The 17,738-nt window shown below is 34.6% G+C and overlaps 1 protein-coding gene across 1 annotated transcript in view; it reads right to left on the minus strand.

Moving 5' to 3' along the window:
- LOC148112569 (uncharacterized) overlaps positions 1–17,738 on the minus strand; it is a 147,359-nt gene that overhangs the window by 33,753 nt on the left and 95,868 nt on the right. The gene's annotated exons all lie outside the window — the stretch shown is intronic.

Here is a 17,738-nt window from a genome sequence, read left to right on the forward strand (position 1 = left end):
GATATTAAGTAAACTTAAAATATTGCTAGAGACATTTCTCAGCTGTACACGTGGGATACTTCAGAATAAAAAGGGGGGATCACTATTTTTACTGACATATGTCTAGCATAGAGATACTATAGATTCAATCTCAATTGATGAACAATATGGACATTTATTGCACAATATCACATTAAGGGAATTAGATTCTTTCTGCCTCAGAATGCAACAGTTCTAATTAAATAAACTAGACTTGATAAGTCTTAGGTGGATGGACATCAAATGCTACCCAAAATATAACTATAAAAATCCTGGTGATCACTTGAAATCTTTTCCCATAAAGACAGAAGTTTCAGATTCATAAACTAACATTGACATATAATCTCTTCTGATATATCATAATTTTAGCACCACAAATGAGCCAATTCATTACAATTATATATTAAGCTTCTGTAAAATATGTTTAGAAGCAGTATAAAATGTTATTAAGGGTAATTACAACTTTGATATAATGATACTAACAATTGGATTGGATGATATTGGTTTATTGGTTTTTGCTATGCTAAGATTTTCAAAGACAACTAGAAAAATCTATGCAAACAATGAAACTTTCCACAGTTGAAAATTTTATAATTTTATCAAATTATTGGCCTAAGGATAAGCAACAGCATAAAACATTCCTGATTGTGGCCTATCAGACTCACAATAATTACCATAATGATCAGGAGGTAAGGACCTCCTGATAGTAAGGATTTATATAAAAAAAACATGGAATATTTCAAGCATTTGTTGTTTTATATACAAAGAAAAATGTATTCTACAAAGCTAAGATAGGCATCTGGCTTATTAGCCATTCATAGCATGAAGTTAAAGCTGTAGCTTTCCCACTCTCTACAAGCACCAGATAGATAATATCATCAGAGGATATTTTAGGTTCCATTATTTTTTAATTCAGAAGAAATGATTTTAAAGAAAGATTTAGGTTAATAGTTATCTGCTTTATAGTCTAGCTGCTCTTTGAACCACAGAGCACCAGAAAATGATGCTCTGTAGGGCTATCTCAGTGTAATAAAAGAGCTATAAATATATTCAGCCATTTGGTCCTCATGAAAAAGTCACATGCACTTTCACTAAATCTTTCTTAATGAAGAATGTGCATTTCCTTTCCCCAGTTCTAAACTAATTCCTTCCAACTTGCTGTTAACACTTTCAATAAATAACAATGATTAACAACCTCAGTTCAGGCTACATTATATTGCCAAGAGTCCATATGGAATGGGGTAGTATATAAATCAAGTAAGTAAATAATATTTCACAGTAATGATTATCAACATAATGTATACTTGGACTTTAAAATTAGGAAGAAATTACAGGATATTTTCAGACCTAACAAAATTTAGGAGGCTAGAAATGATTAGCAGGTGAAGTGAAATAATTACTGCCTCATTAAGCTGTCATTTGCAATTTTGTTATTGTCTTTCCGTGTCTGGTGAAAGAATAATAGCAAATGTTTACTGCAGTATAGAAGATGAACCTATAAAATGACTCATTCAGGAACTATGGCATATGGAGACAAGTTGTAGGGGGAGGAGCTATCTAGCAATCTATCATTGCTTACTAAAAAAGAAATGAAATTAATTACAGATGTTAAATCTCATGCCCATCATCCAATTGTGAAAATGAGGCTACCAACCTTAAAGTTAAATAAACTTGAATCATGGTAAATAAAATCCCTTTAGCTAATAGGAAGCCAAGGAAACCACCAGAGTGCAGAGAAGAGAAACAAAGATGATTAGGGGACTGAAGGCTAAAACATATAAAGAATGGTTGCAGGAATTAGTTATGTCTAGTTTAATGAAAAGAAGGAGTAGGGCAGCGGTGAAATCCAGCCGGATCTATCCGGCTCATGCGAACTGGTAGGGCCGGTGGCAGGAGGCTCCCCCACCCGCCGGGACGTCATTACATCCCATTTTTGACCCTCTGCGCATGCGCAGAAGAGGCATGTGTGCTCACATTTCTGAACCGGTAGCGAAGGTAAATGCATTTCACTGCTGAGTAGCGGTAATATGATAGCAACGTTCCAATATCTAAGGCACTGCCACAAAGAAGAGGGGATCAGTATTCTTCAAAGCACCTGAAGCACGGACAAGAACCAATGGATGGAAATTAATGGGGAGAAGGAGAGACGAAACCAAGAACAAAGGAGAAATTTCATGACAGTTAGAACAATTAATTAATTATGAATCAGTAGAATGACTTGCCTCCAGAAGTTGTAGGTGCTCCAACACTGGGAGCAGTTTTTAAGAAGCAATTGGATAACCATTTGTCTAAAATGGTATAGGCCCGTTTCCTGTTTAAGCAGGAAGTTGGACTAGAAGACTTCCAAGGCCCCTTCCAACGCTACACAGTGATAGAAAAGGCTTCTGAAAGCAAAAATCTTGAAACAATATTTTTTCTTTTGTGTATAAATATTCTTTCAGAGCACATGAATGAGAAACAGCCAAAATGAAATCCACTGCTACTAAATTCAGCTAGAATACTGGCAAATTTCCACTCCTTCCACAGTAAACCTTTGGTATCTTTTGTTTCTTTTGTTCTGCAGGGTTTCCCAACCTTTCAGAAATAGAAGAGCCGCTTTCTTTTGGGACAGAATTCTGCTTGGATATCACCTTGGAGAATATATTCCTTAGCATTTCTGCTTAGAGATTGAATATTTGGAAGACAATGTTTGAGCCTTGTTACTATATTAAAAGATAATTTTCTGCTTTCTCTATTTCACTCTCATCTCTTTAATGAAAAAAATCATGCGAAAGTTCTTCTGGAAAACAAACTGTGATTACTTAAAAGCATATTTAATTCATATTGACCACCAGAAGATACTTTGCATCAAGCAAAATACGTAAACCAAAATTCAAAATTCCCTAAAGTCAGAAAAGGCTATAAGTGATGCATAACAGAATGCTCCAGTGGAAAATGTATGGCGGTGATTAAAGTCTCAGACATACATTTCTTATGAGTAATAAATTATATTGATAAAGTGTGAAGCTGTTATTTTCATAGAGGGATGCATCATGCAAAAGATTTAATATTAAATATCTCTCCCACTGAGATATTCAAATCCAAGCTCTATATAAAAGTTAGGCACCTCTGATTTAATTGTATGTTTCATTGAATCTGAGATTAAGAAAAGCTAGCAGAGTCAAATACATGTACATAGTCAAATACATTTTTCTGAAAATTGGAATCCATATTTACTATTTATGTGCAGCTGTTTACAGAGTTAAAATAAAAACATGGTGGATATGGCATTGCAACATTTTGGACACTCTTGCAGCCTGTATCCCCTTAAGCAGACATAACAGTTCCAAACATTTCCTGTAGACAATTAAGAACCTTTGTATTCTTGCATTTGAATTTCCCCCCCATTCTTCCTTGCAGAATGCGTCTTAAATTTCCCCACATGCACTTTGCATTTGAGATCTCCCCATAGATTTTCCAATAATATTTATGTCTGGGATCTGTGAATACTATTCCAAAATGTCCATTATCTTTCTTTCCTTAAGTACTTCAGTGTTGATTTGTAGATATGTGTCCAGCTTCAGTTTCTCAACTGACTGTGAGACATTATCCTCTAGAATATGTTGCTATTTAGTTGAATCCATGCTTCTTACATCTGCACAATATTTCTCAAGGTCCTCCACACAACCACAAAGAACAATAGAGTGCTTAATGGTTTGCAAGGTGTTCTTTTCTTCAAATATTTCACTTCTTCTTCCTTTTCTCCAAATGCATCTTGTGTGGCTGTAGCCAAACAGTTCGGTTTTTGTTCTTCTCTCCTAGTTCTTCCTGCCTCTCAGTGTTTTCCGCCCTTCCGCCCCAGTCTCAAGGTTAAAGGTGGAAGCCTTTTGTCTTCATTTAAAAGGAAAAACATAACTGTTGCAGCTTTCTTTCAAAATAGAGAGCCACTTTCAGTCCCTTTTAAAATATATTGAAGCAACATGAATAATTCATTTCAAATAATATGAAACATTAACAAAGTTTAAAAACATTAAAAAATTATTCCACCGTCTTTCAGTCCTCAAGTGGATTGAATCCATCATTGAATCCATGGAAACTGCACACCCTGGCTTCTATTTACTTTTTTATATACTTCACAAGTGTATAGGCCTGATGTGAAGGCCTGATGTGACTGTGAATACAATGCAGTACTTCACTTATTAAAAGCCTTTTATTAGCAGTTGTCTTTATTACAACTTAGTACTGTGTGTACCAGGGGTGGGTTCTACTTACCTTTACTACCAGTATGCAACGGGGCCGTGCGTGCTCGCTTTGCGCACGTGCACGCTTCTGCACATGCGCAGAAGCTTGCTGATGACATCGGGGTTGGTGAGCGGAGCCTCCTGCCAATTTTACTACCGGTTCTATAGAACCAGACTGAACCGGGAGCAACCCACCACTTATAGAAGGTGTACTTATAGAAGGTATAGAACCGTGATGGCAAACCTATGGCACGCATGCCACAGGTGGCATGCAGAGCCATATCAGTGGGCATGCGAGCGTTGCCCTAGCTCAGCTCCAGTGCGCATGTGCTGAGGGGGCCTCCTGAAGGGGGGTGGGGAAGGCCGTTTTCGCCCTCTCCAGGCTCCTAGAAAACCTCTGAAGCCTGGGGAGAGCGAAAAGCAGGCCTACCAGGCCCACTGTACCATCACGTGCCAAAAGCGGGGAGAGCTTGGGGGGGTCGCGTGCGCATGCACAGGGAGGGCAGGCTGCATTGAATTATGGGTGTGGGGATGCGCATGTGCGACCCCCCCCCACGTTCTCCCCGCTTTGGGCACACAATGGCAAAAAGGCTAGTCATCACTGGTATAGAGATACATATTATATATATCAACACTGATTTGAAGGTGTGCATGGATACACGCACACACACACACACACACACACACACACACACACACACAAAACACACAACTTAATACTAGCAAATGTTAAGTCTCTTACACTTTTATTAACAACATTTACTAATGTTTAATTGAATATTTAAAAATGTCACTCAATTCAGTGGGAAGTACTTAAGATGAGTGTCCATAGTTTTGCATATTGACTTAAGACGTGCCATGTTCATTGGCTTGGTTAATGGAGATTTTCTGTAAGAAAGCATGCAATACATTTAACAGCCTAAGTCAAAATATGTATGTAGCAGTGGTGGTATTCAACTGGTTCTATCGGGTTCAGGTGAACCAGTAGCACCAGTTGCGGGAGCCTCCGCCCACCCACCCAGACGTCATCACGTCCCATTTTTGATGCTCTGCGCATGCGCGGAAGGCCCTGCATGCTCACATTTGCAAACCGAAGGTAAGTGAATACCACCCCTGGTATGTAGTCTATGACACAAATTTCTTGATTTTAAAATCACAGAACATTTATTTTCCTATGATCAAATTTGACTGAGTGAACGAAAGGCACCATTTATCAAAGCTTAATCTACCAAAGCCACAACCTTAAGCAGTTTAATATAACAATCTGCAATCTGAATACGTAAATCTGAAAGCATATCTCCGCTCTAATTAAATAATTACTTTTATCCTGTGGAGGATCACACAAATCCATTCATCACTTTAGAACCAATGTGTCACAAAGTTTGAAAATTTCTGTTCTAACCAATTTATGGTTGAAACTCATATTAATTAGGACATTAGTGAATGTGTAGTCTAAATTAAAATGTGCACAGTATATAACAATGTTCAAGGCACATACCAAAAATTGGTATCACACATATTTTGAATAAACTCCACAAATATATTTTAATAGTATTAGAATTTAATATATCCTTCTATGCACTTCTGTCTCAACAGACTTTTTTTCTCAAAGTTCATGTTTTCTATTTCATTGTATGTAATTTAATATTAACATTATATTTAATCTTAGAATTAAATACTATTATAATAACAATATTATTAAGCTAATATTTATAATTTAATATAACTAATTAAAATATGGCAGAAATCATTTGCAAACGCTAATTATAAGATGTTTGATACTGAAGAAAGTCTTTTTTTTAAAGCAGCTTTGAATCTATAAATCCAATGTTATTCAAGGTCGCAGATCTACGCCCTGTCCCCAGCATGGGGAAAACTATGTCAGTAGCAAACTTCTAGCCCACCACTGAGCCTAAATCCTAATGAAATATGATATAAGTTATAGTTATATATTAATAGCAGTGATGTCATTTAATTTTAAGGAATAATATAATATATTAAAATGTTAATATTATTACTTTGACCATTCATGCATAGTCATATGTACCGGTATTATATATACATATTAGGACTACACATCAAATTTTTGTTATCAATTCTTCAGCATGTCACTTCTATGGTTTTGTAATTATCTTGAAACCATTCAATACCTTCCACTGAACATTTCCCCAGAAGCATTTTTCTGTAGTTTATGCAAGTCAATGTTTAACTAAAGTGTCATATGTTTTGTGTCTTCCTGCCTGTATATATGAAAAGTATTTAAATTTTTGCATTTGCTTTTTTTCATGAATTTACTCTCATATTCTGCAAGAAACTTAAACTCTGCACTCTTCTATTATCACACTATATTTCTTTTTTTTAAAAAAAATAATCTTTATTTACATTTTTCGTTAAAAAACATATAAACAACACATCATAAAAAGATAACACACACAAAAAAAACAATAAACAAACATACTTCCTTGCTTCTTTGCAGTACCTTAATACACAAATATTCGGTACTATATCTCTACATTATAATCCGGGGAAGACAAAACAATTTACATGCCTTAATATATCAATTAGGTCTATCCGACCTCACTTATCTTATATAGGATAGGTTTCTCAATAAATATCATTCCTCCTCTAATATGGGTTGTACTTTCCTCTTTTCTAGCCATTTATAAAATTTATCCCAAGCTAAACCTCCCTGTGTTTGCTCTCTTTCCTTTAATTTTTTGGTTAATGTATCAGCTTCCGCACATTCTAAGATTTTTTTAATAATAGCCTCTTCTGTTGGGATATTCTGGTTTTTCCAGAGTTGGGCGTATGTCAATCTCGCCGCTGTGATGATATGTAAAGCCAAATACCACAAATCCTTTTTTATATTTTCCGGCTTGGACCCGAGCAGGCATGCCTCTGGTCTCCAATCTATTTTTACCATTAAAATCTCATTGAGCCATTTTTTTATTTTCCCCAAAAATTCTGTTGCTTTCGGACACGTCCACCACTGATGATAACACTATATTTCTTCATGCATTGGAATTGAGATTCCTATTTTTTAATCAAATTAATAAAAATGAAGAGATAGTGCATGCTCAAATATATTTTTCTTCAGTCGCAAAAGCACAAGAAGATTATCTCGGCTTGTCTTGTCCCGATCCATGCTATAGTACAAAATACAGCAGGCGAGCAAGATTTCTCAAAGTGAATAAGCGGTTTAATCACCAGCACAGCCAGACGCACAGCACAAGTCGAAATACAGGGTCAAAGTCAGTGCTGTACGCAATCGCCAAGCAGTGCTATTTATTATCCCTCATAAACCATCATCCGGCACACCCATCACCAAGACCCCCTCCCACCATAGTTTCATATTTCCCGCCGTGTTCGTGCTGCCAATGATGTCATCGAACGGCTGCATGCAGGGAGCCAGAACCTTCGCTGATGGGATAATGTCTGTTGGTTGCCGTGCGTAGTCTTGCAACAGGCTGGTTACTGCGCGGATCTCTCCCCCCCACATTGTAAGCGTCCAGGTATGGCGAGTTCCGGCCAGGACTCGACAGATTATGTTTCAGCATTCTTACATATAATATAGCCTGCTACCAAAAATGATAATTTAAGGTCCTCTTCTATTCATATACTGGATTGAGACACAGAAAAAAAACACAAATTTTTCCCACAAAGCTATGATTATATTAAGCTAACTGCTGCAGGATATGATGGTAGCAACCATTCAATATAATTTGGAGTGTAGTACAGCCACAACTGGAGCTAAGTGTAATGTAAATCTAAATTTAAAAGAAGTAATTCTTGGTTACTTCCTGTCTCCTTGCCAGTTCCCTTGGTAAAATAAACTGTAGGAATGTAATGTAAACTATCGTTATCCTTATTTAAAGCTTATCCAATTTCAAAATTGCATGAAAAACAATGTATTTGTTTCTAATGCTGTCATCAATATTATAGAGTATTTACAGACAGATAAAGAACAATGAATAATATTTTTCCTTAAACTTCCATAGCAATTGCATTAAATGAAACAGTTAGGAGTAAATGAAAGACTGTCTGTAGCAAAATTTGATATCTCTATGAGTCACACTTTTAATGGTTTGCGGTAGTACTAAATATACATGTATTATATAACGTAAAATGTTGACTTCCTTTATAACAAGTCAAGTTTCTACTGTTTTTGTTAATGGCAATAGTCACCCGAAGGAAGACACAGGTCTGAAAACTTGATATTGTGGATATGTTATAACGCATTAACTGGAGACAACTGTGCAAAAAGTTCAAGTGCAGCACATTTGTCATTTTAAAACTTAAATGGAAGCTAGAGTTGCTGCCTGATATTTTGCATCCTTGACAGATGTATCTCAAGCAGCTAAAATATGATTTGACCCAGACAGATACACATAAGACTTCTCTATATATTAAAACAGGGTTAATTCCCAAGATTCAAAAATAATATTGCAACATGCCATATATAATTCCCACTGGAGATAAGGCCATCAATGGCTAATAGGATTCACAGCTATGTGGTTTATCTAGGTTCATATGTTTGTTTAAAAAAAAAATAGCAATGGAAGACAGCGCTTGTTATCATGTCTTTTAACAGACGTATGATTTTTTATTACATAACTTGTTGAATAAGATCTAGTCTTTTTTTATGTCTTCATGTCACTTCTTTATGGATTTATTAAATGTATATACCATTCTGGGTGAGACACATTCTGGGTGATACACACACACACACGGAGTAAAAGATGGCAAGATAACAAAAAAGTGAGTAGACCTATGAAACCCAAGATGGCTTAAGCCATCCTTGCCAAAGGCCTGGAAAAAAGGCCAAAACTTTAAGGCCTGTCAGAGTACCAGCAGGGGGGAGCCAGACTTGGTCTTCTAGTAACTTCCAGTAATCCTGGAAAACATTAGTACTGCTGAGAAGCTCTAATGAGGAACAAAATTATTTCTTGAAATAATATAGAAATTCTAACACTAAACATTCTAAATACTTGAAGATAACAGCACTGATTATTATTCATTTAATATTGTTATCTTTGTGTTCTCATTAATTCCTATTTTAATTCACAAACAAACTTAGCTCATCTTATGCCATAACAATTCAAAAACTGTTTTCTGTGAGACACAGTAAACAAAATAAGGACTGTATATGGAACATCTGCATGCTCAAAATGTCACTGAAAGCAATACTGGGGAATAAACTATATATAGATTGCATGCCTTGCATGCAGAGTTAATCCTATTGTCTTCAGTAAAAAGAAGTAGCTAGTTTATGCCTGGAAGGCTCTCTAAAAAGCTACTGTCAGACCATGTAGACATTACTCAACTATCTGGAGCAATATCTGAGAAAACATAAATCATCTCACAAATGTCCAACTTTATTGAATTCTATGATCCCACAATATTTGCTCCGTAATAATTATACATATTGTTGATATATGCTAATTATGTTAATTGTCTGTTGAAAAAGCATGTCTTTGTCAGTAATTTTGTTTTAACACCAGATAATATCAATATTACCCATTCATTGACTTGGAATACTAATTTTATTACAGGCAAATTAAATGCCAATACATAAAAAGAAAAATTGTGGGTTCTTTGAAACACAAATAAATTGCCTTTATTTTAAACAATTGTAATACTGGCCCATAAAGCCAAATTAAAATATTTATATAGATATATAATTTTCATTCTAATTTATGCTCAAAGTAGATTAAGACTGAAAGGCATGGAGTCAATTCCCACTCCTGCTAAAATTTACTAGGTAATATTGGGCCAATCCAGCTAATCTATAGATTGCTTGACTAATTGTGTATGTCTAATTGACCTATAAATAAGACAAACAGAATATGTAAAGCCTCCTTGAATCTATATTGGTCCCAGAAGGTGAAAATTCAATATATTCCTTATAGTACTTATGGGGAAAACATGACATATATACTGTGTATATATGCAAGGAGAAAATATACTTCCCAAATTTAACATACAACTGTGGTTGAGGAAATGTTCTCCTCATTGACTCCAGCGTAGAGTAAATAATTGTCTAGCAGGAAAAATACTCTGATGATATCCCATAAATAATACATACAACAACAATAAATTTCTGTCATAGCAAACTCTGTAATCTACTTAAATGGATCTTTTTTCCTTTGGTAAGAGCATTCCGCCACTCCAGGAAGTAAGGTCTAGTAGAATCTTCTCAATTTTTTAAAAAAATGATATGAAAGGGGCGGTTGACAATATGCCCTTGCACAGCATTACAGTCTTGGAGAAGAAGAGGGAGAGACATCCATTCCAAATTCCTGATCGAGGAATTATTATAATGTAAACAATGTACTTATACAGTTCTTGACTTACGAACACAATTGAGCCCAAAATTTCTATTGCTAAATGAAACATTTGTTAAGTGAGTTTTGCCCCATTTTACAATCTTTCTTGCTACAGTTGTTAAGTGAATCATTGCAGATGTTAAGTTATTGACTGAAGACTTATTTATTCCAGCAAGCCGGCCTAGCCTAAATGGTTTTTTAATTGAAATTTTTAAATTTTATAGACTGGGGGTTTTAAATTGGAAGGCCGATTGATTTAATTTATTTTAGCTATCTTAACTTTTGTATTGTATGTATTTTAATTTTGGCTGTCCACCGCCCTGAGTCCCTTTTGGGAGAAGGGCGGTATACAAACTAAACTAAACTAAACTAAACTAAACTAAACTAAACTAAACTAAACTAAACTAAACTAAACTAAACTAAACTAAACTAATTAACCGTGTTGTTAAGTGAATCTGGATTCCACATTGGCTTTGCTTGTCAGAAGGTCACAAAAGGTGATCACATGACACTGCAACTGTCAAAGATGAACCAATTGCCAAGCATTCAAATTTTGATCATGTGACCAAGGGGATGCTACAACAGTCATAAGTCACTTTTTCAGTGCCATTGTAATTTTGAACAATCAGTAAATGAACTATTGTAAGTCAAAGACTATCTGTATTTGAAAGAAAATGTTACCATTCTTACCACTTCTTACACTTGCTAACAAATATGTAATGGTTTAGGTATAGGATGAGAACAAAACTCAGGATCTCTTTTGGTTCAGCTATGATCTGGATTGTAGAGACAATGGAGGAGGGAATGCTATGTGTATCCCTTTGTTTGCTGGAGGAAAAACAAAGAGATATAAAGAATCCAACAAATGAAGCAATAAAGAAATAAACACCATGCCATAAGCAGTGATTTCATTTTAATTCTTGTCTGAAAGCATGATAGAAGGATGTTCTTTTCTTTAAGGGTTAAAGATCCTGCTAGAGGAATATAAATAAATATGTTTTATTTTGTTAATATTGATATTTCAAACTTAACCATTTATAGTTACTTTAATTACATTTCTTAAATGAATACTATTGGAATATGTGAATCAAATGATACAGTGCAGTGGTGGGTTTCAAAATTTTTTACTACCGGTTCTGTGGGTGTGGCATGGCTTGGTGGACGTGGCAGGCAAAGGATATTGCAAAATCCCCATTTCAGCTGGGACTTGGGAGGCAGAGAATAGGTGGGGGTGGGGCCAGTCAGAGGTGGTATGAGTAGTTTTGAACTACTCAAAATTTCGGCTACCGGTTCTCCAGAACTGGTCAGAACCAATGAAACCCACCTCTGCTACAGTGTAACAGTACATCCTGTGAATATTCAGGATCCAATAGAAAATTTAGTGAAAACTCCTTTTTAAAATTGTTTTATTAACAACATAGACAGCAGAAATAGTTTCATTTCCCTTGCCTCCCTAAGTAATTGCATTGCAATCCATTGCACATTCTTTCTCCTCCTCAACTTTGACAACATAGCCAAGACCCAAATAGTTTTTCTCTGTTCACGGCTTAGCCTAAAGCAACTCTAAACTGGTATTACAGACAATAATTAAGCTTAATAGATTTGTGTATTCTTCTATTCCTAATTCTGTTTCCTAATTTAGAATTAAGAAAATGCAAGTAGTGATATTAATTCTCTCTGTAAGTTAGGCTGGTAGCTGGCCTTTCGGCGATAAAACAGCTGAATTTCCATCCTCTTTTGATCCCTGGAGGTAGACCATCCTCCTTTTTATGTCTTCAGCACTTTTTTCTGGATCATGCCCAACAACTCTCTTCAATGGTCTCTAAGGGTTTACCCATGAACTAACAAAACTATTAACAAAACAGTTTAAACCCTCTGCAATCCAATTCAGGTTTACCAGCTTGCAATATTCTACAGTAAAACCTACATCTCAGTAACCAGAGAAGACATTCTATTATAGAGGCCCCCCATGATCTGCTTTGCATTCCTCCTTCCCTCCTCTGTCCCTTGCTTCTTTTCTGAGCTTCAGGAATTATTTGGAGGGAAAACTTTCCTGAAGGTTTTTTTTACCATCTCGTCTCTCTTCCCTCTGTCTTCTCTTATGAAAACAAAATTATATCTACATTCCTTATCAGGGTGGCTTATAAAAATTGCACATGGAATGTCTACATAAATAATGATACCTAATGACCTGCAAAAATCCATGGTTATTACAGATTCCGTATTTTTTGGAGTATAAGACGCACCTTAGTTTTTGGGGAGGAAAATAAGGAAAAAGCTGATTGGTGGGTGGATCGGCCTCCCAGAATACCTCCAATCAACTGTTCTCAGAGGTGAATTTTAGCAACAGGTTCGTTGGTTGTGAGGTCTGTGCCTTGCTTTTTTTTCTGCCTCTGAAACTTCTGAAACTCCGTTTGAGAAAAACCTTTTTTTCTGCCTCTGAAAGCCTCTGAAACAGAGCTTCAGAAAAAAAAGGCTTTTTTTCTGAAGCTCTGTTTAGAGGCTTTTTTTCTGAAGCTTCTTTCAGAGGCTTTTATCTGTACTCTGTACAATCTCCTTTCTTTGGTATTGGTATGTAGATTAACCTCTTCTGATCTGTGGGTTATTATGTCATTCTCCAGATTTGTTAGCATAGTTTGGTTAGAACCTTTACTGATTCTTCTTTTGTTGCTTGCCATATCATTTTAGATAAAAGCCTTTCAGAGGCTTTTTTTCTGAAGCTTCTTTCAGAGGCTCTTTTCAGCCTCTGAAATCTCCGTTTGCGAGGCTGGGCAGGGCTACATTCGGAGTATAAGACGTACCCAGTTTTTCACCCTCTTTTTTGGGGGAAAAAGATGCATTTTATACTCCAAAAAATACGGTACATTATACACACTACAAAATTTTCAGACAATATTACAAAATATGAAATAATGGCAATTTACCAGTAAGGGCTAATTCAGGAGGTTGGTTTTTATAGCTAGACTACACAAACATTGGCTTGGATGCCTAGCAAGCAAATTTTAGATATAATCTTAATATGACCCAATTAATCAGTTTCTCAGAATCAGAGAAGCATTACTAAAATAAGCTGTGGGGAAAAGAGAAAAGATGGATTATCAGCGTAAAATCATCAGCCTGTACTGACGGAATTTTCCAAACAGAGGATTAAAATACATTTTAATTGATGTACCGTTCCTTCCTTATGTTGATCTTTGAGCGTAATAAAGTTTTGATTGACAAGAAAAATGACAAGGAAATAAAAGCAGGACCTGGTTGTTAATGCCCAACAATAAGTTACTATAATAAGTTATATAGCTGTATACAAGCATAATACATAAATGACAATTTCAGAATGATGGTAGTACAGTTGTTATTGATAGTTATTATTGATGGTAAGTTACACCTAGTATGGAGTGCGGATATATGTGTGCTGAATGTTTTCCTAGTTCTGAAAATACAAATACAATAAGAAAGATGCCAATATTACCAAGGAATAAAATCTTATTAATAACATTTCTATAATAGAAAGAAAAGTATGGATTTTGCTTCTCTGAATCTATATATTGATAAGGAAACACCTGGCTCTTAAAATATGAAAATGATTTGTTTAGCTTGTTTTTATTATATTGGTTATTAAATGGAAAGTGGATATTCTGATATAAAAACTTCACAAAAACAGTGAAGTTTAACCAGCAAATGTCCATGTTGTTTGCTGTTGCAGTTCTTACTAACTATACACATTACAATAACCTAAATTTACTCACTACTAGTTCACATGTCTTATTAAGAATATCATGTAGGACCATTAATTAAATGAAACTTAATGAATTCTAGTTGGGAAAAATTAATTTCAGTCTTTTTGTTTATCGTTCATTTGAAATCTTTCATAAATCATAAAATCACGAAAGGGAATTTTAAAATCGTTACATTAAAATATTTGCTTAATAGAAAGTGATAGCTTAAATGTTACAATATGTTGCCAGACTATCTTCATATTAAATGGTAATTAAAGAAAAAGCCTCCTGGATTTGCTCAAGGGCATATTCCACAAAGTCTCATTATTGTAATTTCCAACTTGGAAGCCAAGCTAAATAACAAGGAGTAATTTGCCAATTAGAACTTCCTGCTCTTTTCTCTTTATTCCTTAAACACCATTCAGAGCCCAAATAAGTCAAACACTCTTAGTTTCAAAACTTCAACTGAAAGATTTAATTCATGTCTCTCTACGGTGACCCTGTCAAGAAAGAAGCAGTGATACATTCCACATCCAGACAATTTCCCTTAAATACATAGGTATGTATTTCTATACAATTGTAATATCCTGATTTTCCTTTTCTCAATTCCCATCATTTTGCTACCATTTGGGAGTGAATAGTGGCAGAGTACATCTGAGGTAAAACATTTCTCCCATGTATATCAGTAATATCTGGCATACAAAGACAAAAATCCCATTAGAAATTCTGTAAGTGAAATTAATATCAAACATTAAAATAAAATACATTCAACTAGAAATGATATTTAATAAATTGGAGGCATTTTTTAAAGATGTTTTCATATGGCTCTGTGAATCAGAAAATAAAAGGAAAATTGACATTGGCAAATAAATGTTACAAGTGTTTTATGCTGCCTCAATTATCTAACTCTTGGAACTGTGCTTAAAAGAAGGGATTCAATGGAGATTCTCAGTCATCCAGGTCATGGTTGTCCCAAAGGTGCTTTTTCAAGAGGCAACTGGTCTTTCTGGTTTTTCTTTGAAGACGTTTCATTTCTCATCCACGAAGCTTCTTCAGCTCTTCAGCTTGAATGCAGGTTGAGCTTGCATTCAAGCAATACTGAAGCTCCTTAGAGATGCTGGCTTGGAAATTCTGAGAATTGAAGTCCACTTATCTTAAGGTTGACATGTTGTTTGTTGCTTTTATGGTTTCATGCTGTTTTAAATTATTGTTAGCCAATCAGAGGCATGAATATGAGATGGACAGCCATCTGAATTGTAATCATGAATAAGTAACAGTTTATATGAATGAAAATATAGTTAAGATCTAATAAGGTCATCTCCTGCTAACAAAATTCAGTTTTGGCATATAGCTAGTGAAATATTTATATTCTATGCATGAAATTATCTCATGTATAATAGAAAAATTATCTGTATTATTGAGTTTACAATATACTATTCATTAAAATATATTTCACTTTTTCAGTTTTGTAATATTTAAGGATAATGTTTTGGAAATTATATTCTTATATAAAAATATTATATTTTGTATAAGAATAATATACAATTGTATATATTTATACAATAGACAATATATTAATATATTACTTCATTAAAGTATCTGCCAAATGTCAAATAATCTGCATTATTAGTACAGAATCCAAATGAACATTCATTATTTACAAACCCAATAAGTGTAGTTAATTATTGCAGTGACTACAGAACTCAGAACACATGTTTGCAAGAAGGAGTCATACTGTTAACTGCAAAATATTTTCTCAGTAGTCTCATATGGACATATTGCTTATTATTGATAAAATGTTCTGCAGCTGTTTGAGTTTTGCAAGATTACAGTAATACAATGTTGTATCTACCACTATTAAATGTTAGCTTATACAGGTAGTCCTCGATTTACGACCACAACTGAGGCCAGAATTTATATTGCTAAGAGAAATTTGTTTTGCCCCATTTTACGACTTTTCTTGCCACATTTGTTAAGTGCAATTGTTAAATTGGTCACACGGTTGTTAAGTGAATCTGGTTTCTCCATTGACTTTACTTGTCAGAAGGTCACACAAGGTGATCAGATGACCCCAGGACACTGTAACAGTCATAAATATGAACCAATTGCCAAGTATCCAAATTTTTGATCATGTGACCAAGAGGTTGCTGAAACAGTTGTAAAGCCCTTTTTTTTCCAATGCCACTGTAACTTCAAACAGTCACTAAATGAATTGTTGTAAGTTGAGAACTACCTGTACTTTAAGAGATACAACATTGGAACTGGTACAATATACATTATTTTTATTTTATTTGCATGTGTCATTATCAGGGTGGATTTGATTTAAATCGAGTCGATTTAAATCATAATTTTTAAAGAGCAACTGTCATCTCTGCTACTCCTTTGACCCGTTGTTGACTCATCGATAGTCCCAGTGTTGCAGAATATACAGCCTTGTGCTACAGAACTAAACTCCATTTCATGCTGAATAAACTAAATTATTTATGTATCTTAAATAGAAAACTATCTTATGATAGATTTTTACCCCAAAAGTTTTTTATTAAAATAAATTCAATAAAAATCAAAAAAATCTGATTTAAATAAAAAAATCTAATTTAAATAAAAAAAATCCGATTTAAATTTAAAAAATCTGATTTTTTTTGATTTTTTAAAAAAAATCATTGATTTTTATCCACCCTGGTCATTATTGTGGTTTCTTTTACAAGCATATCAGGGCTAAATAATACTGTCTAACAACAAACTAAATAGCTAAGTGTGCATCAATCTGCAAAATAAAACACACAAGGTAAGAGGCAAATAATTAAAAAAAAATTATGCTGTAAGCTACCCAGAGTCGTCAGACACAAGATAGGTGGCAAATAAATTTGATAGATAAGATAGATAGATAGATAGATAGATAGATAGATAGATAGATAGATAGATAGATAGATAGATAGATCGAGAGAGATAGATAGATAGATAGATAGATAGATAGATAGATAGATAGATAATGGATGGACAGACAGACAGACAAGCGAGAAAGAAAGAATGAAACATTCAAAAGTGTTTCAGTTTGTGTGAAGGCTTTCAAGAGTAATAAATAATCTCTTTAGCACAGCATCTGTGGATGGTAGCTCTTCCATCTCCTTCCCTTTTTGAAATCGTCTCATAAATACAATACCTGAATGGGTCTATTAATAAAGACAGGATTCAGTGTACACACAAAGTTGTTCATACCCATCTACATTCACCAGTGGTAAAGAAACCATTGTATGTATCCTTGACCATGTATTTTTTGCTATATTTTAATCTGCATTTTTAAAACCTTGAAAAGAATTGTGCGGCATATAAATTTAATAAATAATCAATATATAAATTAGATGTAAATCGGCTTTCTGTCGTGATCATCTTTTTTATCACAGAGAGCTGCAAAATGCCTACAGTTGTTAACTGACTTACATTTATTTGTATTGACAGCT

The sequence above is a fragment of the Pantherophis guttatus genome, chromosome 8 (assembly GCF_059756535.1).
Source record: "Pantherophis guttatus breed Tessera chromosome 8, ASM5975653v1, whole genome shotgun sequence".
Classification (NCBI taxonomy): domain Eukaryota; kingdom Metazoa; phylum Chordata; class Lepidosauria; order Squamata; family Colubridae; genus Pantherophis; species Pantherophis guttatus.